General features: G+C 47.2%; 2 protein-coding genes and 1 pseudogene across 2 annotated transcripts in view; 1 reads left to right on the plus strand and 2 right to left on the minus strand.

Annotated features, from left to right (window-relative positions):
• Positions 1–26,554, plus strand: part of LOC136640311 (zinc finger protein 665-like) — a 274,368-nt gene that overhangs the window by 73,808 nt on the left and 174,006 nt on the right. The gene's annotated exons all lie outside the window — the stretch shown is intronic.
• LOC136640316 (zinc finger protein 850-like) overlaps positions 1–26,554 on the minus strand; it is a 145,272-nt gene that overhangs the window by 18,406 nt on the left and 100,312 nt on the right. The gene's annotated exons all lie outside the window — the stretch shown is intronic.
• LOC136642920 (5S ribosomal RNA) lies at positions 7,295–7,416 on the minus strand (annotated as a pseudogene).

Here is a 26,554-nt window from a genome sequence, read left to right on the forward strand (position 1 = left end):
TCAGGAGAGCATTTGGAATCACAGAAATTCAATATGATCACCCATAACCCTGCCCCACTAAGATGATACAACTTTAAATTTTAAATTTTGTTCTTCTAGTGTGTTCTTTTCCTGCCACTTATTCCTACTTTGATGTGTGTCATAGTTAATTGATGGGTCTAGATCACCACATGCGTCATCACCGACGCATCCTCGGCATCACCTGACAGGACAAAGTTCCAAACAACACAGTCCTGGAACGTGCTGGAATCCCTAGCATGTATGCGCTGTTGAAACAGAGACACCTGCGTTGGCTCGGTCATGTGAGAATGGGTGATGGCCGGATCCCAAAGGATCTCTATGGAGAACTCGTGCAAGGAAAGCGCCCTACAGGTAGACCACAGCTGCGATACAAGGACAGCTGCAAGAGGGATCTGAAGGCCTTAGGAGTGGACCTCAACAGGTGGGAAACCCTGGCCTCTGAGCGGCCCGCTTGGAGGCAGGCTGTGCAGCATGGCCTTTCCCAGTTTGAAGAGAGACTTGGCCAACAGACTGAGGCAAAGAGGCAAAGAAGGAAGGCCCATAGCCAGGGAGACAGACCAGGGACAGAATGCACTTGCTCCCAGTGTGGAAGAGATTGTCACTCCCGAATTGGCCTTTTCAGCCGCACTAGACGCTGTTCCAGAACCACCATTCAGAGCACAATACCAGAGTCTTTCGAGACTGAAGGTTGTCAACAGTAACAGTATAAATCACCACATCCCATATTCTTGAAAAAGGTTGCAATAGTTTAAAGCATGGTGGGTCAACACAAGTTGAATGTGGCCCTTTAGGCCCTTTTTGGTGGCCCTTGTAAGCCCGGTTGCAGCCTCTCCACACTGCCTCTACCTAGTTCAGAAACTTTCTGGTCTTCTAGCCCTTTGCCGTTACAGCTTCTCCTCTGGAGAAGGAAAAGCTGGAATGACGCAGCTGGGAGATCAAAAGGTCCTGCTGCACCTGACTCCTCTGCCCAGGGCCTAGGAGAGGGGGGTAAAGGGGGTAATTTGTACCCGGGCCCAGGGTCCAAAAGGGGGCCCAGGAGCCAAAAAGGGGCCCCAGAAATTTCCTGGGATCCTATATTATCTCACTGGATTCATTGCCTGCATGGGATGCTGGGAGCGCTTCTGCTGCTACCAAAAGCCGTATGTGCTGGGCCAAGGAGTGCATACATGGCACTCCTTAACACAGTGTCAGATCTGGGAGGAAGCTGGTCAGCTACAGTAGCTCTTCGGATCCTGGATCTGCTTGCCATGAAGGTGTGTAGGAGCTCAGGAACAGCTGTGGGGCTACAACTGCTGCAAAAGCAAGTTTTGGTATGCGCAGGACACTTTCCATTCTAGTGTGAGCCTAAATATGATGATGCTCATTTTCTACATGATTTTCTATATTGAAAAGATTTTAGAGAGACTTAGGAGTGTGTTTGATTTTCTGTATTACTGTACCCAGCTGCTGATGCCACATAAGTGGACAGACCTGGACTCCAGACTTTTCTAGCTGTCTCCACCCACCCTGTTTTGCCCCTCCCTGCCCCCATTCTGCTTGCCTGTCACTACCCTCCCCCTCTCATTTGCAAAGTGGGCCAAAGGGGCCCAAAAGAAATTTTGTGCCCCCTGATAAAATGGGCAGACCTCCACGTGAGAGATGAAGGAGCTGCTTGTCAGTCTGCGTGGGAGGCAACTGGAGACCAGACCAGGAAGATCCATCAGAAATGTTGTGTGGTTCTTGAAAGAAAGAACCTTCTGTGATTGTAAAAATCCCCTCGAGGGATGTAGAAATGCCTGCCTATGTGAACCGCCTTGAATGAAGTCAGAGAAGTAATCTGATGACCAGAAAGGCGGTATATAAATACCCAGTTATTATTATAAAATTCCTCTCAGAGGCCTTGCCTCTGTCTGTGTTTTGAGCCTGCCAAATGTCTTCGGCAGGCTCAGGGCGTGGAAGTAATTGGCAGTGATGTCATCATGTCGTTGCCAGTTACTTCGGGTTTGGTACAGTCAGGGTCACCCCGGCTCCCAAAAGTGGACCCCCCTGGTTTAAAGCAAGTGTATAAAGACTGAAAGGTGTGACAACAAAAGATCCCTGATAAATATAAAAGGTGTCTGAGGTGAGGCCTTCTCTATCCCACTGTCCCACCTCAGCCAAATACCTTGAGAGGGTTCAAATGCTTCTAGACAGAGGTGTTTCAAAATGGTGTTATTTATTTTACTCAGAAGTAAGCCCATTGTGTTCAGTAACACTTAGGGCCAGATCACACCCAGCTTCCATCACTCATGCAGCCCCAAGGTATGAGAGCAAACATTCCCTTCAACTGCCCCACCACCACAGGACGCAGCATATTCCCATTGGCACGGCTGCATCAGCACAGGAAACTTGAACAGGACTGGGCCACTAGGCTGTAATCCTATCTTAGAGCCCAAACCTAAACGTACTGCTTACTGCCAGCGTGCACTGTCGCAAACGTGCCATAAGGCACGTTTGTGAGGTTTACTGCCGGGCATGGGCCCATGCTAGCCCAGTGCTAGGCTAGCGCCAGGCAGGCACCAGGCCTCAGCTGCTTGGCAGTCACACGGACTGCTGAACCACAGAGAGGAAAGCGGGGGCGGGGAGGAGACGTTCTGGGGAGGGGAAGGCGGGGAGAGGACAGGGAGGAGGCGTGACTGGGAGGTGGGGAGAAGGTTGGCAGGAGGCGTGCCAGGGGGAGGGAGCAGGGAGGTGGATCATCCAGAGCGTTCGTGTGGGGCTTAGCGCCTGACAAGTGTTCGTGTGGGACTTGGCACTCTTACTTCACTGACGACCTTTTGGTCGGTGGTGAACTGAGTAGCCCCATTGAGGAGCTACTTCCCTTACCCAGGAGAAGGGGACGAAAGCGTAGGATGCAACAGCAGCTGTTTTCAGTGCCACTGCCGCCGCGTGCCACAGGAGTTGAGGATTAGGCTGTTACTCACCAGAAACAAACACCTCTGCTGATGGGTTTGTCATTTTGAATTAACAATGCTGGACTGTAGGTCTAAACTTGCAAGGAGGCCTGGCTACTGACAACCAACTGGTGACTGTTCCAGTGGCTTCACCATTGCAATGATGGAACCCATTTGTACTTGGCTTCCTCTATATTATAATCCACATCTCCAGCAAAATGCAGCCGCTGACCTGGACTTTGTTCCAGGTCGTCATGCTTTAAGTAGGGAGCATTACTGTACTTCCTCAGTAGGAGATGTAGCTCATTAACTGGTATGTTAACTCTGAAATGGGTACAGCGAGGAGGCTGAAGTACGTGGTACGTGAATGGGTACGTGAAGCTCTCGGCACCTCCATCTGGCTTCATGCAATCAGTCACTTGGGATTGTCCCAGTCAGTGGAATAGCACAGGGGGACTGGCACAGTACGTACTGCAAGTGCCACGACATACTGTGTCAGTGGCCAATGGTCCCACTTGCCATCGGAGCCATTCCAGGCATTCCAGATGTTATTGCTGCTTGGAATGACTCTGATGGTGACTGGGGGGGGCAGCTTTCATGGTGCATTGCAGCACATTCAGTACTTACCACACCATCCCCCTGTAGCTATTGGTACCCCTTATTTAATAAAGATACCCAAGATTTCAAAAGCTGGAACATTTTCAGTAGTCCTGGCAAAGTGACTGCAGGAACATGCCTTTTCCAAAAATTCACATTGGAAGTTCATTCTTGTAGAAAGGTGCTTGCCAAACTGTTATTTTCCCTGCTTTTAATCTGACACCAGTTTTTCCATTAATGCAATATCTGCTCTTTTAGGTAAGCAATCTTTCACAACTGGTACCTTCAAATCTTCCCAAAGTCACGGGATGTGGTTTCTTGTGACAGTTGGGGCCCAATCCTCTCCAACTTTCCAATGCTGATGCAGCCGCAATACAGCCCTTAGGTAAGGGAACAAACATTCCCTTACCTCAAGGAGGCCCCCCTGACAACCTGTCCATTGCCAGATGCTGTGCACATGTAACTGGCAAGGCTGCACTAGCGCTGGACAGGATTGGCCCTTTGGTTTGTTATATGCACGGTTTTGCTTTGATTATGGAACTGTTGTAGGTGACCTTTTCAATTAGTTGACATTAAGAACATAAGAAGAGCCCCGCTGGATCAGGCCAAAGGCCCATCTAGTTCAGCTTCCTGTATCTCACAGTGGCCCACCAAATACCCCAGGAAGCACACAAGACAACAGGCACAACCTGCGTCCTGGTGCCCTCCCCTGCATCTGGCAATCAGAGGCAGCCTCCCTCTAAAACCAAGAGCTTGCACAGACCTACTATGACTTGTAACCCGTAATGAACTCCTCCTCCAGAAATTTGTCTAATCCCCTCTTAAAGGCATCCAGGCAAGATGCCATAACTTCTTGTGGCAAAGAGTTCCACAAACTAATTACCCATAGCCATAATTTGAGTTCAAGCCAGTATCAATGTGATTAATATTGATTGCCAATAAAAAGTGGTTTGTCTTTCTTTTTATTTCCACTTTTGGTACATATAATCATTGAATCCTGGAATGCTAGAGTTGGAAGGTGCCTTGGAGGTCATCTAGTTCAACCCCCTGTGACAGGCACTCCTGCTACAGCATCCTTGATCAGGCATGACCAGTGGAGATGGTTGAGAATCACCTAGCTTCCTCTGACTGCATTTTCTCAATGGGTCACAAGCTTCCTCTCCATTCCTGGTTGAGATGCCAGGCCTGCTGGAAGGTAGCTGCAGCTGTGGCTGCTGTGCCGCACTGTTAGGTGGTTATCTGGAGAGGGTGGAACTATTTGTGATCCAAATGCATTACAATGAACCCAGAGGTGGCCAACACATTGGGCACCAATTGCGCCAGTCACCCCAGTAGCAGCTCGTTGTTGCTTCGGAGAGGTTGCTATGGCCGGGCCACCTGGCTGCTAACTGTCAGGGGCTCTGAGGGATGGCCCACAGGGACTGGAGGTGAGGACCACTCCAGACTATGTTGTCAGAATATTCACTTGGGAGCACTTCTGTCTTGTCAAAATCTAATTTCAGCTTTTTCACCTACGTTCAGTCTCATTATAAGCTACCCTTCCCAGCTGTCCCAGTCCCTGGCACAACGGAATTGTTTGTACTTCTTTGGTATGATCCATGTGGAAAATCAAAACGATAAAGGCTACTAAAATGATGGGGAGTAGCCTGGCTGCCAACGTCCCCGATGGATTGAAATGTCCCAAATCGAATTCTTCTAGTTAAGCTGGGACTGTGGGCAGAACAAACCAGGAGCAATAAAGGAAGACCGAAGCTCATTTTCCGTGAAATGGGTCATTGCCTTCCCAAACTGCACTTGGATTAACTCCAGAAACAGTTTGCATCCACCAGCCATACTCCTTGAGAGTTACTTAAGGAGGGTTGGCGCATCCCCAGACCTAGAGCATCTTCTAGGAGCAGTTCTACTTCTCTGCCATCTTCGAACAGCCCAAGGAGCTGACTCTTTGATCCAGAGTCATCATGAAGAAGACAGTGCTTCTGTTTGCTGTCTTGCTGCTGGTTTGGGCTGTGAATGCTTCAGGAAAAGAGAAGAGAGAAGAAAAAGGTTTAATGGGCAAGGTCAGTGGTATCTAGAACATTGAATGTTGTGTGCAATGCTGTTTGTCCTGAGTTTTCTTGCAACACCCAGCGCATAAGCAGTGAGTCACAAACTGGAGCTTGTCTTTGTTAATTTCAAGGGGCCTTGCGTGAGCCAATGTCCGCACCATAAACAGACCAGTTGTCACCATTTCCTTTTGAAACCACTATTTAGATTTGAGTCGAATTTGCCCTGGTACATGCTTTACAAAAATAAAATAAAATAACTACAACTTTAGCATTCAGCCTGGAGCATGATTGATTTCATGTTTTGCATATTTAACAAGAAATTCAGGAAATTCAGAGGTATTCAGGAAGGAAGAGCAGGGGTACTTTAGACAGACACCAACACACAAATCTGGGCACTTGTAGGCTGGCAAACCAATTTAGGCCATTCCTTCCTCTGAATAGTTGTCAGAACTTGTGCAGCCTAAGGGGGAGATCAGCACCAAAGGATTACGGAGCCTCAGCTGTGTATTCAAGGCCTGCTTAGAGAGCCACAGTTCAGGTTACATATAGATGTAAAACTCTTAGCACTACCTGATTTAACTGATTGCTCAACCTGTCCTTCACTCTGCATGCAACCAAGTCACCATTATTTCAGTCCTTTCAACCATTTCATTCCTAGGTTCAAAGAGAGAAGATACTTTCTGGTGTCTTCTGAAGGGGGAACCCTTGGCAACACAAATGAGACTGGGAAGAACTTGGGCTGTTGCTGCCTCTCTGAAAGCTGACCAAGAGAGAGCTGGTGCAATGTAGTGGCTAAAGCAGCAATCCTACAAACACTTTCTTGGAAGGAAATCCGCTGAACTCAGTTGGACTTACTTCCTTGTAAACATGCATAGGTTTGTTCTGTTAGAGACTGTGTTCCACCTCAGAGCATTTTTGGTTTGGATCTTGACTCTCTCCTGAACTCATTTGATTTCCTTGGGGAAGCCGCTCTGTCTCAAGCCCAATTTTCCCAATCTGCCACATGGGAAAAATCAGTGGTGTAGCTGAGGTATCTACTTCCTGAAGTCACAAAATTTTTTGAATGAAATGAATATAAATTTTAATTATTTTATATAAGCAGCAGCACTTACAGGAAGATTGGTGATTTGATTACAGGTGGTGCCTGATCATCAATGGATTTTTCATCTGTGGATTCATTTCAACATGGGTCTCTTGACATGCGCAGAGCCCCGACCAGGCCTGACCAGAACCCTCTGAACATGACCGGAGCTATGCCATCGAGGGCCAGGGAGACTCCCCAAACCCCCAGAAGGCCTTCTAGGGCCTTCAGAATGCCAAAAATTGCAACATTCAGTTTTTGGCCCCAGACGTTGCGATTTTTGGCCTTCCAGAGACCTTAGGAGGCCTCCTGAGGGTCTGGAAAGCCTCCCTGGCCCTCAGAAGGCCCTCCGGACATGACAGCTCAGTTTGGGCCTGGTTGGGGCTTAACACAGGCCAGGTAGCACAGGATGGGGGGCACACATGTGTCCCCTGCTTGGCCTGCCAAGTCCTAAGGCAATGAGGGCCACTGCTGTTTTCCAAAGCATGGGGAAAGGGCACCATTGGGGAAGCCCTCACAGGACTTTTGGTCCAGGGACCAAAAATGCTTGAGTTGACACTGACTAGGGGCTGCAATGCAAGGATGGTAATATTGGTTGGATTGGTTGGCAACTTTCAGTCTCGAAAGACTATGGTATAAGCCTACAGCACCCGGTATTCCTACGCGGTCTCCCATCCAAGTACTAACTAGGCCTGACCCTGCTTAGCTTCCAAGATCAGATGAGATCAGGCATGTGCAGGGTAACAGTTATACTGTACTCATAATTCCTGCTTTTCTGGTTGCTATTAAAGGAACCAGGTAGGGTCTGTAGCAAAGGCATTGATGAAGACAGGAAAAGGCCAAGAGGAAAAGCTCCTGACTCTCTAAAGATGCAGAAGAGGAAGTTCTGGCAGGGAAGCTTATTGTGCAGGGTGAGCAAACATGACAATGTAAAGAGTCACCCTCCCTGCTGGATGAGACCAAAAGTCCCTCTAGTCCAGCATCTTCATTCCTACTTTTGTCTGGGAAACCCACAAGCAGAGCTTGAAAGCAATAGTTTGTTTCTCTCACACATACCTAATGGAATTCACAGGTACACTGTACTTGAACATGGAGGTTCCATCAGCCACCAAGGCCAAAAAGAACATAAGATAAGCTTGGCTGGGTCAGTCCAAAGGTACATCTAGGCCAGCATCCTGTTTGCGCAGTGGCCGGCAAGATGTCTTGGGGAATAACAGCACAATTGTTGTCTCCTGTTACTGTTTCCCTGCAGCTGGCATTTCTTCACAGGCAGCTGTAGTTCAGTGGCAGAACACAGGCACTATATGCAGTCCAATCCTTGCAACTTCTCTAGGCATGTCAGAGATAAATTCCTGTCTGAAGCCCGGGAGAGTTGGTATGACATTTGCTATCCTCCAATCTTCTGGCACCGTGGCCGTTTTGAGGGACAAGTTGCATATCTTAGTCAAGAGGTCAGCAACTTCAGTGAACTTCACAGGCCGCTGTGGTTCAGTGGCAGAACTTGGGCACTATGTGCAGTCCAATCCCTGGCAACTTCTCCAGGCATGTCAGAGATAAATTCCTGTCTGAAGCCCTGGAGAGTTGCTGCCAGTCTGTGTAGATACTCCTGAGATAGTCAGAAAAATGGTCAGACTCGGGTAGGAGAACATCCTATGGATGTTTCATGTAACCATGATTGATGGCTCTTGATAAGCCTCTGCTCCTCCATGTATTGTCCAATTTCCCTTCCAAAAAGGTTATTTCAGCAAGTTGTTGAAGGAACTCACATGTGGCAACCTTGAGCATGCCTGGCTGAATGTCCACCCCACGTCTCTGCATCTTTTGGAGACCCTGTGGTTCGCTTCACTACTCTCTGGCTGCTCACCCGTGCCGTGAGGCTGAGCTGTGTGTCTGCACTCTCCAGCATGGGTGAAACCCTCACCATCTCTCTCTCTCTCTCTCTTCCTTATTACAGGAGCAACTCAAAGCCGGGAAAGGCCTGGTCCTGAAAAGGCAGGCAGGCGACCCAGAGGAGGGCACTCCTGACAGTTCCAATCAGAACCGGAACCGGAACCAGAACCAGAAATCCCGCTGTGGATTCTACTGGAAAAGCTTCACCCATTGCTAGCACTGCCCCCCTCCCTCCCCCAGCCTCTTTTGCCTCTGAATCTGGGGCCCCGACTCATCTCCCACTATGTAGGGTTGCGAACTTGCCAGGGGGGGAATAAGACCCTGCCTGGTCTGCTCCTGGCCCCTTAACAGCTGTTGGGTCTGCAGAAACCAGCAGAGCAATATATTTTTCATGGCATGGAATGGGGAAAGGAGGTGGGGAAACAATTACCTGCTTGTGATTAGAGATCAACTGACTGTTCAAAGGACCAGTTAGAGGACCAGATTCAGAAGTCGGCAGCTCTCTTCCCACTGTTATCCCTGCTCCCCATCCCTGACAACTCTACCTGCCATTGTCAAACAGCATCTGCCCCTCTTTCTTTCTCTCAGAATGAATCAAACTTTGGTTTTCTGGTGCCCATATCCGCAAATAAAAGCATGACCTAGATGCACCCCAGAGCACAGCCTGATGGCTTTCTTTTGTCTTGGTGTTTCTTTCAAGAGCTAGGGAACTGAGACCTCCTGGTTTTGATCTGGGGCAAGCTTGGTTAAGGACAAGTGAGGTGCCCATCAAATCCAGCATCCCAGATGAGCCAACAAGAAGGCCACAAGCAGGGCATGAAACCAGCAGCCCTCTTCTGCTGTTTCCCCCAGACAAAGATATACTGTCGCTATCTAAGGAGATTCCATTCATATCTCTCAGGGGTCATGAGAAATTTGCTCATCAACTCCATCATTTGGACAGGGGACTTTCCCTGGAGATGCTAAACACAGACCCTGGGACTTGCTGCATGCACTTTCATACAGAAGTGGACTTTTGCCTTCCACCGCTGCCAGAGTTGTATCCTTTTGGCACCGTCTCTTTGGGTTTTTCAGGCCACAGCCTTGGGGTCCTGCAACATTGCCACTTACATTGCTATTCTGTTGCTCACCATGTGCCCAGTGAAGAGTCCTGCAAGACTCCAAAGCTTGCGGGTAAATATTCTCTCAGTTTTTTGTTGTAAGACTAGGAAAGGGGTAAAAAGCACACCAGGGACTGTGACATTGAACCAGTTTTCCATTCCAGGAAGGGAGGAAGGCCGTCCTGCATTTGCTCACCTCTTGCCTATTACTCTGCTCACATCAGCAATTATTTGCAAGTGTTTGGAGTCCGGGACTGGGATTGCAAATTATGTGACAACTTCACATTTGTGTAGCATTAATGTTGTGTGTGCAAAGTCCTTCACAAGAATTACTTTGTTGTTATCCTTACAACTGTATTTGTCCTGTATTATTGTCCCCATATTGCAGATGGGGAAGATTGAGGCTGAGAGGAAGTGGCTCCCCTAAGGCCTCTTCCTTTATGGCAGAGATGAGATTTGAACCAGAGAAGTTCTAGTTCAGAGCTCAATTGCTCAACCACTACACTGTACCAGCTCTCAATTAGCTCAGTTTCAAGCTGCTGTCAGTAAGGGATGACTGGCAGGGCATAAGGGTTGAGACAGACCAACACCCCTGAAACTTCCCCTTCAGTGCCTGTCCTCCCCTAAGGTTTCAGGTGTGCTCTGATGGAAAACACATACCTGGAACTCTAGGTAGGTGCTGGGGAGAAAGTGAAGGTATTAAGCACCCTCTACTACTGTTTCTCCTTGAAAATGGGCCAACATTTTTTGGCCAAGCTTAATTCCAGCTCATGACCCAATCAAGACCCCTCAGTTTGCATTGACTTGATCCCTCAATGGAGGCTCCCATTGGAGAACAGTCAGAAGTGGGGAGAGATTTCGGGGGTCTCCAAAAAGTTCTCCAGTTTTGCTGAGCCTATTTGAAATAGAAGCATCATGAGTCAGTGACTTTTGGGAACGGCCAAACCATTGTCCTGGAGATGTCCTTGGGTTTTTAACCCTTGTATTGCCAGTAGCTTTTGGGAAAGAGTCTCAGATCTGGACAAAACTTCATGATTTCACTGAATAAAGTCTAAACAATGCAGCTTCAATTTTTCTTTGCATGAGCAGAAAAGCAGGCATTTACTGTGCACTTTCCAAACACTTCTCATTCATTCATTCATTCACCCACCTTTATTGGCATATGAGACATTAAATAAACAAAAAAATAGGAATAAATAGTACAAAAGGTTATATGAGCATTGCGCCCCATTTTAACATTGATTGGAGGTCCGAAGATCAAGGAATAAAATTTTTATGGTTGACAGAGGCCTCATCATGAGTTAGTATATCTATGTTAATGGCTTTTACAACACTGGACTTACACTAGTTTATACCAACTGCCATAAAGCACATTTGTGCCTCCATGGAAAGAAGCTGCGTTGGCACATCTAGATACACACAGAGGCCAGCAGGAGGCCAGCAGAAGCCTTCGTGGTGGCTTCCTCCTCACTGCTCCAGAGGTGGTGCAGGTCCGACAACACCATTGGAGCCAGCAGCCCTTACCCAGGGGTGAGGGGAAGAGCTTCTCCTTGCTTCTGGCTGAGCCGCTGCTGGCCAGAAACCCACGTTGGATGCAGCGCAAGCCTCCTGGCTTACCTGCTCCAGTGTGGGTTTGGACTGCGCCCTATATTTTGCAGGAATGGAGCAAGATCATTTACAAACAAATTAAATAAGGTTGGAGCAAGGGTGCATCCCTGCTTCACACCTTTGTTTGTAGTAATTTGTCCTGATAGTTTGCCATGCTGTGTTAATCTTATCCTGCAAGAGGTGTTGAGGTAGAGACTTCGTATCAGAAAAAGGAGTCTATTGTCAAGGCCGGTGTTTGCTAGCTTTGCCCATAGTAGATCTCTATCAATTGTATCAAATGCAACTTTCAAATCGAGGAAAGCAGCATAAAATTGGGATTTAGCTTCTTTTACCTGCTTGGATAATAGACTGATAATAGACTAATTGGTCTGTAGCTCCCGGGGAACTTTTTATCTCCCTTTTTGTAAATAGGGACAATTATGGATTGGGGCCAGGAGGTTGGCAATATACCAGTATTATTTATTATTGTGAATAGATGAGCCAAGAGTGGTGCCCACCAATCCATGTTCATTTTAAATAGATCAGGTGGAAGTTTATCAGGGCCAGCGGCCTTACCAGCTTTCAATTTACTAAGGAGTTGCTTTACTTCCTGGGTTGTGACTGGCAGCCAATCGGGGGTGTTTACAGGTTGCTCCAAGGTGCTAGCTGAAGGGGCTTGCTATCATCATAGAAAATGGCACAAAAATACTGTTCCCAAGTTAAAGAGGGAATTTGAGGAATCAAAAAGGTCCGTTTTTGAAAAGAGCCTGAGATAATTTCCCAAAAACCAGCAGTGTTATTGGTTTTAACGGTATTATATAACAATTCCCAGCAAGCCTTGATGAGCTGTTCCTGATCCTATTTAACAGCTTCAGACAATTTACATTTCAAAGTATAATATACTGATGGCAATTTTGGACTTTTAGATTCTCTAAAATTACTATAAGTTCTAAGAAGCTCTTATTTTAGTTCAATTCAAGTTCCTACTGGGCCCCTTCTCACTAGTTGTGCCTTCTCTATAAAGAGCAGAGGTGGTGGGTCTCTCAAGTAAAGACAAAATATTTGTAATTATTGATTCATCACAATCAATCACCCATATGGGATCCTTAGGTGAGTTTTCTGTATATGGATTGACAAAATGACCTTCTCTAAGAGCACTATTGAAAAGGTCTTTAGATAAAGGGTCCCATCTGATCTTTGTGGCTGTCTCTGTTGAAACAACAGATGAGATATTGAGAGAGGGATGAAAGGTGGTCTGCGGCAGACACCTTGGTTGCAATGCTAGTATGCAATGAAGAGGTAAGTGGTCACTCATGAGTGTTGTTCCCACCCCAAAGTGAGTTATCCATGACATGTAGGGAGCTGAAAACAAAAGATAGTCAATTACACTAGACCCCCTCAAAGAGATAAAAGTAAACTCCCCTCCATTATCAAAATCATTCAGCCCATTAAACCAAGTTAGACCCCTGCTGGCACAAAGTCTGGCTAGCAACAGCCCAGCCAAATTGGTGTGACTGTCTTTGGAGTTTCTTGGCCACGAACAATAGTCTGGCAAGGAAGTTTCCTTGTAGAGGTCCCATGCTTGTCGATAGACCTCTGGCCCAGACCCCACTCTTGCATTCAGATCTTCCGCTATAAGATGTTTAGCTAGAGGGAATCTGGAGTCCAACATATCAAAGGTCTGTATGAGATATTTCCATTGGGATTCTGTCATCTCTTTATTTTGTGATGGTGGTATATAGACATTTGTTATTAGTAACTCTCCTTTCTCTGTCTTCACTTTCATAACTTGTAGTTTACAGTGGCTATCTGCCATAAATATTAAATCAAATGGAAGGTGAAATGTCACCAGAGTGACAAGCCCACCTGACGGACGACCAATAGCTTTTGATCTCACAGCTGGTAAAAAAATGATATTGAACCCATCTATGTGTCTATTTTTGTGCTATTTCTACAAATTACTGTCAAGAAGGGTCCTAAAGAACAGAAGATTTAAAAAAATAATAATTGAAACAGTGGAAAAACAGGTGAAGTAACTGAGTTGCTCACAGGTTGCAACTGAAGTTTGAGGTGCTGAACCTCATTGCGTGATGCTAGAGCTTCTGAAACATTTTTACCATCAACTTTATTGTATATTGTTAAATGTTTTATCATGCCACACAACTTTTTCTTTATGCTATTAGGCAATTGAGGTGACCATGGAATGGCTTTGGAATGATTTTTTCTCATTTAAATATAATAATTGTATTCATCCAGATTTTTACAATAAGAGCAGTTTTTCAGGTCAGCAACAAATTTTATATGTATAAAGGAAAGGCGTACATTAACCGACCCTTCAGATTTTGCTCTTGCTCAAGCCCAAAGATATTAACACGGCTTCCAAGGTGGCTAAATCTATTATACTTAGTTCAAAACAACTAAGTATAATAGATTTAGCCACCTTGGAAGCCGTGTTACCTTGTGTTTTTTTTATTATGAAAAAGGATGTTGTGCATGTATTTTTAATTCTTTATTGTATAAATTGTAAACTATGTAATGGTACAATAAACAAGATATGATATGCACAGGTGTGAAATATCAAGTATCTCTTTAAATAAAAATTTCATTTCTGTGAGATTTTATTATTCAAACTGGAGAGTATGTGCCCTACATGCCGACTTTAAATCACAAGGATTTAATAAAAACAGTTTACTTTAAGCCCTTGTCCAAGTAACGTTTGCAAGGGTGTATGTACACATGCATGTGGAGGAGAGAGGGAGGGAATCCATCTGTTGAAATCACTTATCCTATTGTGCATGTTGCGACTCCTCCCTGTCATTTTCCTCCTTGACTTCAAGGTCCTAGTCCTCTTTGTGTAAAGATCTCCACACTGACTAGATGGCTCAGCAAGCATTCTGGATAAGGGGCTCCCTCTAGATGCCACTGCCAGGCAGGATGCAGCCAGTGAAATTTGACATCACCAGTTGGAGTGACTTTTTTTTTAACTCACACATTCTCTCTTGCCCTCCCTGTTGTTTATGTTTTTAATGTTGGAATACTTATTCATTGAATTCACAGGCATTCAATGAGACTTTCCTGCTGATTTTTTTTTCCATGCTTCTAAAAGGACTGAATTCCCAATCTGGCAGTAGACAAGATCGCCGACTGCGGCTGGGATGCTGAAGCCTAGCCTGCACCTTGGGTGAGGAAACCCTGGCGTGGCATCCTGCCAGCCTGGCTCCAGCTTCATTCCCTGCCTTGTGGAAGTTCCCAGATTTTTGCCACTTGGGCTTGAATTTGGACGGATCTCTGTTCCTTCTTTCAAGACGAAAGAGGCGAAAGCTCTGGGTGGCTTTAGTCTTCCCTGTCTTGGAAGCTGTGGGAAGTGCTCTGTTTTTGTCCTTGTTTCAATGAGAACAAGGTCTAATTCTTGCCAAATAACTTAGATCTGGAGAATAGAATCCCCAGTAATCTACTTTGAGATTGTACAGCCACAAATTTCTTCTGGCCACCACACTGGAGGTGGTCGCTCTAGAACAAATAATCAGCTGAGAAAGCAGCTGGCAAGGATACCTTTTCCAAAGTGTCAGGGTTGGTTTGGATAAGGTGTTGTTCCTCCTCCCAGAAATAGTGGCTCTGGAGGAAAACAAATTGGCTGCTGAGGCTCCGAGAGCAAAAGAAATAGTCTAGAAAGCTCTCTTCAGTAACGCCTCAATGCACTTGTTGCATGGGACACAAGGGCCATGTTCCCCATCTGAGAAGACAGTGCTGCAACAGGTGCATCCCTTCACTGATGGTGCCTCGAGTTTATCTAAGATTCCCTTAGGAAGAGAGTAAAACGTGCTCGTGAGTTTGGTGTCTCACCAGCCATGCAGTGAGGAGGACCACTCCATCTCCATCATTTGAGGATGGGATCTGGAAAAAGGCATCTCTGCTGGCCTTAGTGGACCTGAGGAGAGACTTTCTGGAGAAAGAAGTCAGAGTTGCAGCACTGGCTCTCATCTGAGGCCTTGAGGCACAATGGCTTAATAACCTTATCAATATCCTGGAGAAAACTCCCTCTAGAAAAAGGTTTTTCCATTGGTGTGAGCTTCCGCACTCTCTACATCCTCACCATTTTTTTTTTTTTTTGGTCCTTCACTCAGGAATGGGCAACTCTGAATCTGAGGAGTCAGATTGGCCTGAACATTGTGAGGGAGAGCTGGAAGGGACCACTACTTGACCCCTTAAGAATCACCATCTGGCTGTCCACTGGACCGTCTATAAGGGAAAAACAGAGGCTGGGCGAAAAAAGGGGAACACAAACCCCTCACTGGGTTCCTCACTGCATGTGAGGAAAATGTTGCCTGCTGAGACACAAAATGGCACCCACTGAGGTAAAAAACAGAGCCGGTGCTTGTGAGCGTTGGGCAGGCTCTGGGTGCTCATGGATTGTCCTGCCCACCTGACACTGCAATAGTGCCTTGACTGAGGGGTCTGCCTCTGCTCCTCCAACCTGCCGCCACCTCAGAGAGGCGTGGACCAGGCACCGTCAGCCCCAACTGCTGAAGTAAAAAATGGCGCCCGCTGAGGTAAACCAGACCTGATGCTTGTGAGCGTTGGGCAGGCTCTGGGCTCTCATGGATTGTCCTGCCCGACTGCCCCTGACACTGCAATAGCGCCTTGACTGAGGGGTCTGCCTCTGCTCCTCCAACCTGCCGCCACCTCAGAGGCACCGACCAGGCACCGTCAGCCCCAACTGCTGAGGTAAAAAATGGCACCCGCTGAGGTAAACCAGACCTGATGCTTGTGAGCGTTGGGCAAGCTCTGGGCGCTCATGGAGAGCCCTGCCCGACTGCCCCTGACACTGCAATAGTGCCTTGACTGATGGGTCTGCCTCTGCTCCTCCAACCTGCCTCCACCTCAGAAAGGCATGGACCAGGCACTGTCAGCCCCAACTGCTGAGGTAAAAAATGGCGCCCACTGAGGTAAACCAGACCTGATGCTTGTGAGTGTTGGGCAAGCTCTGGGCGCTCATGGAGAGCCCTGCCCGACTGCCCCTGACACTGCAATAGTGCCTTGACTGAGGGGTCTGCCTCTGCTCCTCAAACTTGCCGCCACCTCAGAGAGGCGCAGACCAGGCACTGCCACCCAAGCAGCCAGCTCCCTCACAGTGGGAGAAGCCAGTGCAAGCGCCGCCTTCCCGAAGGATGAAGAAAGCGGCAGTTGATGTCTCTGCGGTGGAGAGAGCCGGGCTTCTGCCGCAGCTGTCAGGCAAAGACACTCCTTTCTCTCCAGAACTCAAGGGACCTGACCTCGCTGACGAGGGAGTTGAGACAGACTGAGGAGAACCATTTTCCCTTCTCTTTGAAACCACTGAGGAGGAGCTCCAAAGGAGATGACCGAATTCCAGCAAGGCAGGGATGGTGGGGACTGGATCCCGGTGCTTGTGGAGCTCCGTCCGTCTTCTCACTGGCCCTGCCTCCAGCAGCAGCAAACTGCTGCTCTAACCATTGCAGGTGGAAGCAGTCCTGCAATTTCAGTTCAGAATATAATGCTCCTTAGCCATCAACAGTTTGAAAAATTCTTGTTCAACCCTTGAGCCCACAACAAATGATTTGTTGAGATGAGAGCTTTTTGTTTTAAATGGTATATAAGAACATAAATCAACAAACAGGGCTTCATTTCCAGACGTAGAGAAAGGTGCTGTGCATCCAGCCCCCCCTTTAAGTTCCATCTTCTGACCTGGAAAATCTGCCTTCTGTTACCTGATGCATAGGAAGAAGGCTGTGATTTCTCAGTGGCAAGAGACGGACACTCTGCTCATGCTCAGAGGCAAGCTTGAGTATTGCTTTCTGTCTCCCTGAGCTGAGGCCATTCATTCAGAGTTGGCTCTGAGAGCGAACTGAACCGAAACGTGAAAATGCTAAGAAGAAACAGGGAACAGTTTATTTTTTGTAGAATCAGCCTAATTCGTTACAGATTACACAAGAATTCTAATTTGAATCTGCCTGGTGAGGAATTCTTTAGAAGTCAGAAACCTGCCTGCTTTCGTGGACAGCAGGGGTGAGAACATCCTAAAGGAGTCCAATTAATTTGTGACTCATTTGGGGGATCAACTATCATGCTCAACTAAACTAGTATGGAATTCATGGTATAGAGCAGTGTTGGCGAACCTGTGGCACGGGCATGCAGCGCCGTCTCTGTGGGCACGCAGCGCTGAGCCAGGCAGCCTGGGGAGGGGCGCTGAAGCTGCTTGTCAATTTAAAGAAAACGGAGGCTTTTTCTGAGCCCCGTGTGTTGGAGGGGTGGGCTTCTTCCCTTCGCCCCCTGAGCTCACTGCCCTCCTCTCCCTTCAACCCCACCTGCCCCGCATTTGTTTCCCTTTTCAATTTTGCCCGCTTTGCAGGCTTAAGGTCCCTGGGGGAAGGCCGACAGGAGCCGAGGGGAATCCGGTTCGGGACTCCAAATCCCTATGGGATGAGGATGGGGAGGTTAGAGAACAAGACAAAGGCAGAGTAGGAGAAGAAATTGGAAAAGGTAGCGTGATGGGATGTGATAGACGGTTTGGCACAATGAGAGGATGCGGGGACAAAGGAGCGAATAAGCAGCCCATCCTGGGGCATTCCGTGTACAAATGCTTTTATGAGAATGCCCGAAGTCTACGAGCAAAGGTGGGAGAACTGGAATGTCTGGTGACAAGGGAAAACATTGACATAGTGGGCATAACGGAAACCTGGTGGAATGCAGAGAATCATTGGGATATCGCAATCCCGGGCTATAAACTCTACAGGAGGGACAGGCAGAGGCGTGTTGGAGGTGGGGTGGCCGTTTATGTTAAGGAAGGGATAGAATCCAGCAAAGTAGAGATTGAAGGTGGGTCCGACTCCACCGTAGAATCTCTGTGGGTTAAATTACCAGGCTTGTGCAGCGATGTAATACTGGGGGCATGCTATCGTCCTCCAGACCAGAAATCGGATGGGGACCTTGATATGAGAAAACAGATCAGGGAGGTGACAAGGAGGGTCAGGGTTGTAATCATGGGGGACTTCAATTATCCTCATATTGACTGGATCAATTTGTGTTCTGGTCACGATAAGGAAACCGGATTTCTTGACGTGGTAAATGACTGTGGCTTAGAGCAGCTAGTCACGGAGCCCACCAGAGGGCAGATGACTCTGGATTTAATATTGTGCGGTACGCAGGACCTGGTTAGAGATGTAAATGTTACTGAGCCATTGGGGAACAGTGATCATGCTGCGATCCGTTTTGACATGCACGTTGGGGGAAGAATACCAGGCAAATCTCTCACAAAAACACTTGACTTCCGACGGGCGGACTTCCCTCAAATGAGGAGGCTGGTTAGAAGGAGGTTGAAAGGGAGGGTAAAAAGAGTCCAATCTCTCCAGAGTGCATGGAGGCTGCTTAAAACAACAGAAATAGAGGCCCAGCAGAGGTGTATACCGCAAAGAAAGAAGAGTTCCACTAAATCCAGGAGGGTGCCCGCATAGCTAACCAGCCAAGTTAGAGAGGCTGTGAAGGGCAAGGAAGCTTCCTTCTGTAAATGGAAGTCTTGCCCTAATGAGGAGAATAAAAAGGAACATAAACTGTGGCAAAAGAAATGTAAGAAGGTGATACTGGAGGCCAAGCGAGACTATGAGGAACGCATGGCCAGCAACATTAAGGGGAATAATAAAAGCTTCTTCAAATATGTTAGAAGCAGGAAACCCGCCAGAGAAGCGGTTGGCCCTCTGGATGGTGAGGGAGGGAAAGGGGAGATAAAAGGAGACTTAGAGATGGCAGAGAAATTAAATGAGTTCTTTGCATCTGTCTTCACGGCAGAAGATACCGCTGCCCGAACGGCCCCTCCTAACCGAGGAGTTAAGTCAGATAGAGGTTAAAAGAGAAGATGTTTCAGACCTCATTGATAAATTAAAGATCAATAAGTCACCGGGCCCTAATGGCATCCACCCAAGAGTTATTAAGGAATTGAAGAATGAAGTTGCAGATCTCTTGACTAAGGTATGCAACTTGTCCCTCAAAATGGCCACGGTGCCAGAAGATTGGAGGATAGCAAATGTCACGCCTATCTTTAAAAAGGGAAAGAGGGGGGACCTGGGAAACTATAGGCCGGTCAGCCTAACATCCATACCGGGTAAGATGGTGGAATGCCTCGTCAAAGATAGGATAGCAAAACACATAGACGAACAGGCCTTGCTGAGGGAGAGTCAGCATGGCTTCTGTAAGGGTAAGTCTTGCCTCACAAACCTTATAGAATTCTTTGAAAAGGTCAACAGGCATGTGGATGTGGGAGAACCTGTGGACATTATATATCTGGACTTTCAGAAGGCGTTTGACATGGTCCCTCACCAAAGGCTATTGAAAAAACTCCACGGTCAGGAAATTAGAGGACATGTCCTCTCATGGATTGAGAACTGGTTGGAGGCCAGGAAGCAGAGAGTGGGTGTCAATGGGCAATTTTCACAATGGAAAGAGGTGAAAAGCGGTGTGCCCCAAGGATCTGTCCTGGGACCGGTGCTTTTCAATCTCTTCATAAATGACCTGGAGACAGGGTTGAGCAGTGAGGTGGCTAAGTTTGCAGACGACACCAAACTTTTCCGAGTAATGAAGACCAGAAGTGATTGTGAGGAACTCCAGAAGGATCTCTCCAGACTGGCAGAATGGGCAACAAAATGGCAGATGCGCTTCAATGTCAGTAAATGTAAAGTCATGCACATTGGGGCAAAAAATCAAAACTTCACATATAGGCTGATGGGTTCTGAGCTGTCTGTGACAGATCAGGAGAGAGATCTTGGGGTGGTGGTGGACAGGTCGATGAAAGTGTTGACCCAATGTGCGGCGGCAGTGAAGAAGGCCAATTCTATGCTTGGGATCATTAGGAAGGGTATTGAGAACAAAACGGCTAGTATTATAATGCCGTTGTACAAATCGATGGTAAGGCCACACCTGGAGTATTGTGTCCAGTTCTGGTCGCCGCATCTCAAAAAAGACATAGTGGAAATGGAAAAGGTGCAAAAGAGAACGACTAAGATGATTACGGGGCTGGGGCACTTTCCTTATGAGGAAAGGCTATGGCGTTTGGGCCTCTTCAGCCTAGAAAAGAGACGCCTGAGGGGGGACATGACTGAGACACAAAATTATGCAGGGGATGGACAGAATGGATAGGGAGATGCTCTTTACACTCTCACATAATACCAGAACCAGGGGACATCCACTAAAATTGAGTGTTGGGTGGGTTAGGACAGACAAAAGAAAATATTTCTTTACTCAGCGTGTGGTCGGTCTGTGGAACACCTTGCCACAGGATGTGGTGCTGGTGTCTAGCCTAGACGCCTTTAAAAGGGGATTGGACAAGTTTCTGGAGGAAAAATCCATTACGGGGTACAAGCCATGATGTGTATGCGCAACCTCCTGATTTTAGAAATGGGTTATGTCAGAATGCCAGATGCAAGGGAGGGCACCAGGATGAGGTCTCTTGTTATCTGGTGTGCTCCCTGGGGCATTTGGTGGGCCGCTGTGAGATACAGGAAGCTGGACTAGATGGGCCTATGGCCTGATCCAGTGGGGCTGTTCTTATGTTCTGTTTTCCCTTCCCCAACTCTCTAGCAGGCTCAGCCAATCAGGATCCAGCAGGCTCAGCCAGCCCGCCTTTCCCTGAGCAGGTCCCCACTCAGTGCCAGGAGAGGCTTTTCCTCCACAGCAGAGGAGACATCCTGCATGTCTACTCAGAAGTAAGCCCCATTACAGTGGATGAGGCTTACTCCCAGGAAAGAGTGGCTGGGATTGCAGCCTTGGAGCCCACTCCTGTGCATATCTACTCAGAAGTAAGCCCCATTAGAGTCAACGAGGCTTACTCCTAGGAAAGAGTGGCTGAGATTGCAGCCTTGGAGCCTGCTCCTGTGCATGTCTACTCAGAAGTAAGCCCCATTACAGTGAATGAGGCTTACTCCCAGGAAAGAGTGCCTGGGATTGGAGCCTGCTCCTGTGCATGTCTACTCAGAAGTAAGCCCCATTACAGTGGATGAGGCTTACTCCTAGGAAAGAGTGGCTGGGATTGCAGCCTTAGAGCCTACTTCTGTGGGTGGGGCTTTTTAAAAAAAAATATTTTCTTGTTTGAGAAAATGAGCAGTGGCAAGGTCTTGTAGCCACCCCCTCCCTGACAATAGTTCTTTACCTAGCATGTGATTAGTCTGTGGAACTCTTTGCCACAGGAAGCAGTGATGACAACTTGCCTAGATGCCTTTAAGAAAGGATTGGACAAATTTCTAGAGGAAAAGTTCATTAAGGGTTACAAGTAATAGTGGATAAAAGATGTTAATGTATGAGTTTGTTTTTTCTAAACTAAAACCTCAATATTCAGGTTAAATTGCCGTGTTGGCACTTTGTGATACATAAGTGGATTTTGGTTTGCAGTTTAGGTACTCGGTCTCTAAATGTCTTATAACAAGGAAAAAAAGCACCCAAATCCAATTTGCCACCTCGGTGCTGTTAAATAATTATAATTTCATTCCACTAGATTCTATTATTCACCCCCATTTATGGCTGAATGTGGTATAGCATCTAAACCAATGCATTCTGGTGGGACAATGTAGGAGCAAGAAACCTAGAAGTGGGTGTAAAGTTATTTTTCCACTGATTTGGTATCCACTGTTTTTTATCAGTGGATAACGAGGCATGACCTGTAAAAGGATTACAGTATAAAGGTAACAACCAGTACCTTGAATTGGACTTGATAATGTATGGGACGCCAGTGTAGTTCATGTAGTATAGAAATGTTATACTCCCTATGCATGGCCCACAATAGCAATGTGGCTGCAGCATTCTGAATGGGTTGTAGTTTTCTGAATATTTTTCAAGGGCAGCCCTATGCACTACCCTAATTGAGAAGTGAGCAAAGCATGGATGACTGAGGCTAGATCTGATGTCTCAAGGAAGGGCCACAGCTGGCACACCAGTCAATGTTAGGCAGGCAAAAGCATTCCTAGCCATGACAGTAACCTCTCTTTCTAGCAGCAGGGCCAGATTCAGGAGCTCCCCTAAGTGATGCATCTGTTCCTTCAGAGAATATGCTACTCCATACATAATGTACAGCGCAATCCTATCTTGTGCTGGAACAGGCAGGCCAGGAGGGGCCTGCGCAAGATAGGGGTCCAAAGTAGCTCAGCTGGAGGTAAGGGGAAACTCTTCCCCTTACTCCCAGGTAAGCTACTGCAGCCCCAATGGGTCTTCTCAGACTTGCGCCACCTCCAGAAGTGGCATAAGTTGGCATATAGCCATCACTGGCATATAGCCATCACTGGTATAGAGATAAATGAACACACACACCCAACACACACTCTTCATCTGAAAGGTGTCAGGCAGGTCCTGGTAACATACCAAGTACACCACAGGTTGTGAACTACACCTAGCCATGTACCATTGCAGTCCTTGTTGAAATTTCTTTTTTTTATTAATTTTTTTATTAATACACACAAACATACACTACAAACACATACACCACAAATATTGACGGTTACAAGACACTATCTACCAATTTGTTTAATACATCATTCTGCTTTCCTAAATAAAAATGAAGAAAATACAATGAACACAGAAGAACAAAAATGATAGAAATATCTCTACCTATCCTATATTATACTTATATACTTTTTATAATTTCTATATCATCATTTCTACCTTTCCTGGTTGCATCAACCTTCTAGGCCCTTTCCAATACCTAACATACAAAAATATATTTTGTTAGTACACATTGTTTTATATAATATATAAAATCCTTCTTCTTATCTACCTTTCCCTTTCTAGAAATTCTACCATTTCTACCATTCATTATAATTTTATCTAACTTTCAAATTAAACAGTTTTTACTTTACCACATAAATTTAACCATTTTCACTATCTCTAAACTTAACATCCCCAAATATATTTTCAATTATATATATATTTTTAACATACAAATTTAGCCATTTTTACTATCATATTTTTACTATCATATCTGAGGCTAAGAGGCAAAGAAGGAAGGCCCATAGCCAGGGAGACAGACCAGGGACAGACTGCACTTGCTCCCGGTGTGGAAGGGATTGTCACTCCCGAATTGGCCTTTTCAGCCACACTAGACGCTGTTCCAGAACCACCTTTCAGAGCGCGATACCATAGTCTTTCGAGACTGAAGGTTGCCAATACAATACTATCATATTATCATTCCAAAATCCCCTGGGGGCTGGGGATAAGAATAGGCCCTCAGTTTGGCTGTACTTGTCATAAGAGGCGACTAAACAATCACCGCGTAGATGGGACTCGTCAGCCTGGGAAGGCAGCTCATCTAAGAGAAAGAAACTCTGACCTCAAACCTCCACTGCCTTGTGGCTATATCCAATTGTGGAAAAGGCTTCAGGAGTCAACCTTGAGGCAAGGGAGCCGGAGTCCCTGAGGCAGTTTGCGGCTGTACACAGTCACGCTCTGGCAACTCCTGTGATGCTGCTGGAACCAACCGTATTGGCTTCTGCCTTTTCACTGGACCATTTCAGCGACGTGGAGAGGGGGGATTTGCTGCATGGGTAACAGCCTATCCTTCATACCTTCTTTACCCAGGCTTCGTGCACTGGAGAGGACACTCCAACTTCGCCATATGGCGTCGGCACAACACGGGAAGCAGCAGTTACCGGTTATAAGTCTTTGCTCGATTGGCATAGAGCGTGACGCCAGGGGCTGCTTCCAATGGTGGGAGAGATCATTGCATCTCATTGGGCAGCTACCGCCCGCCATAAGCTGGGCAGTCCCTAGCCAGTAAGGTGTTGCCTCGCCACGGTCCATTAACCTCACGGGGTGCGTGGGGTTTAGGGTGAAAACCAACAAGCGGATCGACAACTCTGCACCATGCAACAGAAAACAGAAAACTCCTGCCCTAAAGCTAGGCACCTGAAACGTTATGACAATGACACCTGGCTTCTCTAATGACCTACAAGAAATAGACGATGCACGCAAAACAGCTGTCATCGACATGGAACTGTACAGACTGCAAATGGACATCATCGCCCTTCAAGAGATGAGGCTGCCAGATTCCAGATCTGTCAAGGAGAGAAATTTCTCATTTTTCTGGCAGGGAATACCATCAAACGAAACCAGGGAACATGGTGTCGGCTTTGCGGTCAGAAATACCCTGCTGGAATCCATCATCCCACCTACTGTGGGAAGTGAAAGAATTTTGTCCCTACAGCTCCAGTCATCAGCAGGACCTGTCACTCACATCAGTGCTTATGCACCGACTCTGTCGTCTCCAGCAGAAGCCAAAGACAAATTCTATAATGATCTGGCCACCACTATCAAGAAGATCCCCGTAAAAGAGCCATTGTTCATCCTCGGCGATTTCAATGCTAGAGTTGGTGCTGATAACAGTTCATGGCCCACTTGCTTAGGTCAGTTCGGCACTGGGAGGATGAACGAAAATGGCCAGCGCCTGCTAGAGTTTTGCTGTCATCACAGTCTCTGTGTCAGCAACACGTTCTTCAACATGAAGCTCCAACATAGAGTCTCTTGGAGACACCCAAGATCAAAGCACTGCCACCAGCTCGACCTGATCCTCACCAGACACTCCAGCCTTCCCTGCATTAAGATCACACGCAGTTATCAGGGTGCTGCCTGCGACACTGACCACTCCCTGGTGTGCAGCAGAGTGAAACTGCAAACAAAGCGACTGTATCACACGAAAAAGGAAGGAAGACCTCGCATTGATACCAGCAAGACCCAGGATCAGAGAAAAGTGGAGGAATTTGCACAAGCGCTTGAGGAATCTTTTCCAGGCCCGGCCGACGCAAACGCATCCAACAGATGGGAACATTTCAAGAATGCCGTTTACAACACCTCTTTGTCCATATTCGGCAAGAAGACCAATAAGTCGGCAGACTGGTTTGAAGCCCACTCTGAGGAGTTGACACCAGTCATTGAGGAAAAGAGGAGAGCTCAAGCAGCTTACAAGGCCTGTCCCAGTGAGCGCAACCTGCAGGTCCTCCGAGCTGCTCGCAGCAAAGTCCAGCAGACTGCCAGGAGATGTGCTAATGACTACTGGCCCCAGCTCTGTTCCCAGATACAGATAGCAGCTGACATGGGCAACATCAAGGGGATGTATGATGGTATCAAGCAGGCCCTAGGTCCAACACAGAAGAAAATTGCCCCTCTGAAGTCTGCCGCAGGCGAGGTCATCCAGGATCGGGCGCAGCAGATGGAACGCTGGGTGCAGCACTACTCTGAGCTATATTCCAGAGAAAATGTAGTCACCGAAGAAGCGCTGAACAACATTGAGTGCCTGCCTGTGCTGGAGGAGCTTGACAGTGAACCAACCCTAGAAGAACTTCACGTGGTCCTGGACTCCCTTGCCTTTGGCAAGGCACCTGGAAAAGACAGCATCCCTGCTGAAGTCCTAAAGTGCTGCAAAAAGATCATCGTCACTGAGCTGCATGAAATCCTCTGTCTCTGCTGGAGAGAAGGTGGAGTACCTCAAGATATGAGGGATGCAAACATCATCACGCTGTACAAGAACAAAGGCGACAGGGGTGACTGCGACAGCTACCTTGGCATCTCTCTTCTCAGCGTTGTAGGAAAGCTGTTTGCCCGAGTTGCACTAAAGAGGCTCCAGGTACTTGCAGAGAGCGTCTATGCAGAATCACAGTGCGGATTCCAAGCCAACAGGTCTACCACTGCTATGGTATTCTCCCTTAGACAACTGCAGGAGAAATGCAGGGAACAACGACAGCCACTCTTTATAGCCTTCATAGATCTCACGAAGGCTTTCGACCTGGTCAGCAGGGATGGCCTCTTCAAGATTCTCCCCAAGATTGGATGTCCACCCGGGCTCCTCAGCATCATCAGGTCTTTCCACGAGGACATGAAGGGCACTGTAGTCTTTGATGGCTCCACATCAGACCCCTTTGACATCCGAAGCGGAGTGAAGCAGGGCTGTGTTCATGCGCCGACCTTGTTCGGGATTTTCTTTGCTGTCCTGCTGAAGCATGCCTTTGGAATTGCAACAGAAGGCATCTATCTCCGGGCCAGATCAGAAGGAAAGCTCTTCAACCTCTCCAGACTGAGAGCAAAGTCCAAAGTTCAGCTGAAATGTCTGCGTGACTTCCTCTTTGCCGACGATGCAGCTGTCACTACCCACTCTGCCAAAGATCTGTATGCACTGCTGAAACAGAGACGCCTGCGTTGGCTCAGTCATGTTGTGAGAATGGATGATGGCCGGATCCCAAAGGATCTCCTCTATGGTGAATTCATGCAAGGAAAACGCCCTACAGGTAGACCACAGCTGCGATACAAGAACATCTGCAAGAGGGATCTGAAGGCCTTAGG

Source organism: Tiliqua scincoides, chromosome 2, assembly GCF_035046505.1.
Source record: "Tiliqua scincoides isolate rTilSci1 chromosome 2, rTilSci1.hap2, whole genome shotgun sequence".
NCBI lineage: Eukaryota > Metazoa > Chordata > Lepidosauria > Squamata > Scincidae > Tiliqua > Tiliqua scincoides.